Below are 2274 nucleotides of genomic sequence, written 5' to 3'. Positions count from 1 at the left end.
CACGAGCGTTGGAACCGCGCCTTTTCACGCACTGGCGGAGCTTTTCGGTGCCGTCGGTATTTTCTCTCCCCGTGATTTTCTTAGGCGTATTTTCTCTAGCCTGCTGTACTGTAGGGATGCAGGACTGTGGGCTTACGGTTTGTTTTGGTCCTTGGTCTCTGGCTCCTAACTACCTGGCCTGCTGTGCTTGTTCTTTATCTTTTTGTTTGTTTGTTTGTTTTGAGAGATTTTTTTGCTATAGGGCGCATGCACTCGCCAGACAGAGAGAGACATAGAGACAGAAAGCGAGAAATCACCCCCCAGAGGGGATGGCCATGCCACAATCCCTCCATTCTCCTCTCGGGATCTTGGGCACGCACGCACATGCACCCGGCGTGAGTTTAAGCCACCGGTCCGGGACTCGAACCGTGGTCGACTACGTGGGAGTCCAGCGACATAGCCATTACGCTAACTGCTGGTTCTGTTGTGTTTGTTCTGAAGTAGTTTAGAAACAGAGGCCAAGAGAGAAAGGTGGGGGGCGTCTGACCGCTGTCTCCCTCTTTTGATGGCAGGAGGACGCATGCACTAGCTGGAGAGGGAGAGGGAGAGGGAGAGAGCACCGCCAGTGGGGGGTGGCCGTGGTCCCTTCTCCTCCATCCCTCTGCCCTGCTGGGATTCGGGACACACACACATGCACCCAGTGTGGCTTTTTGTTTTGTTTTGATTTAGAGAGATTCTTGGTATAGGGCACGTGTACTTGCCGGAGAGACAGAGAGAGACAGAGAGACAGGGAGATGGCCATGCCCCAATCCCTCCTCTTCCTCCAGTTTCCTCTTGGGATTTTGGGCACACGCATGCCCCGGGTGAGTTTCAAGCCACCAGGTCCGGGACTTGAACTGTGGTTGGCCATGTGGGAATTCAGTGCCATAACCATTATGCCACCTGCTGGTCCCACCAGTGTGCTTTTCAAGCCACTGGTGCTGGGATTCCAGCCACACGGTAAGCATGTAGGTCTGGCTCCCATAACCACTAGGCCCCGGGGCCTGCTCGAGACAGCATAAACTTTCCTCACACTCCTCCTTGCGCCTTTTTCTCCCCAAGGCAGGTCACAGACACTCTAGTCTCCCTCCACTTTTCTGGTAATAAATCACAAGACCTGGGGTCGGCAGGTGGCATGGCGGTTAAGACCCTGGACTCCTGGGATCAGCAGTTAGCCTAATGGCTATGTCACTGGACTCCCACGTAGTTGACCGTGGTTCGCATCCCAGACCCAGCGGCTTAAAACTCACACCAGGCACGTGTGCGTGCGTGCCCAAGATCCCGAGAGGAGAGTGGAAGAGAAGGGATTGCGGCGTGGCCATCCCCCCTGGGGGGTGATTTCTCGATTTCTGTCTCTCTGTCTCTCTGTCTGGTGAGCACACGTGCCCTATAGCAAAAACCTCTCAAAAATTAATTAATTAAAAAAAAGGAAGTTAAAAAAAAGAAAAAAAAAAGACACTGGACTCCCATGTGGGTGAGCGTAGTTCTAGTCTCGGACATGGCGGCTGGCTTTCTCATTTTCCTTTTCTCTCTCTGTGTCTCTTTCCTGTCAAATTAAAAAATGATAAAATTAAATTAAATAATTTTTTTTTGAGAGTTTTTTGCTATAGGGCACATGCACTCGCCAGACAGACAGAGAGAGACATAGAGACAGAAAGCGAGAAATCACCCCCCAGGGGGATGGTCACGCCGCAATCCCTTCTCCTCCATTCTCCTCTAGGGATCTTGGGCACGCACGCACACGTGCCCGGCGTGAGTTTAAGTCACCGGGTCCAGGACTCAAACCACAGTCGACTACGTGGGAGTCCAGTGACAAAGCCACTATGCTAACTGCTGGTCTCCTCAATAATTTTTTTTTTAAAGAATGATCTGTTTATTTAATTCCATTTGTTATTATTATTTTTTAATTTGACTAAACAGAGACAGAGAGAAAGGGAAAGCGAGAAACCAAGTCACCAGGTCCAGGACTCAAACCATAGTCGGCCACGTGGGAATCCAGCGCCTTTAACCACCACACCACCTGCCAACCCCTTAAATAATTATGAAAAAAAAAAATCACAAGACCCATTCATTCCCGAGGGGACAGGCCGCAGCTAGAGAAGGGATGCTATAGGGGAGGGGGGGCTGGAGAGCTTCTGAGTAACTGCACACAGGGAGGCTCCTGGTGGGACCAGGAAGCTCCCCCCCACCCCCACCCCCACCCCGCCCGGCGTCCTCATCTCCTTCCTGGCAAACTGTTTCCTGAGCCCCCTGGGC

Source organism: Tupaia chinensis, unplaced genomic scaffold (assembly GCF_000334495.1).
Source record: "Tupaia chinensis unplaced genomic scaffold, TupChi_1.0 Scaffold000355_1, whole genome shotgun sequence".
Classification (NCBI taxonomy): domain Eukaryota; kingdom Metazoa; phylum Chordata; class Mammalia; order Scandentia; family Tupaiidae; genus Tupaia; species Tupaia belangeri.
This window is presented reverse-complemented; position numbering follows the sequence as displayed.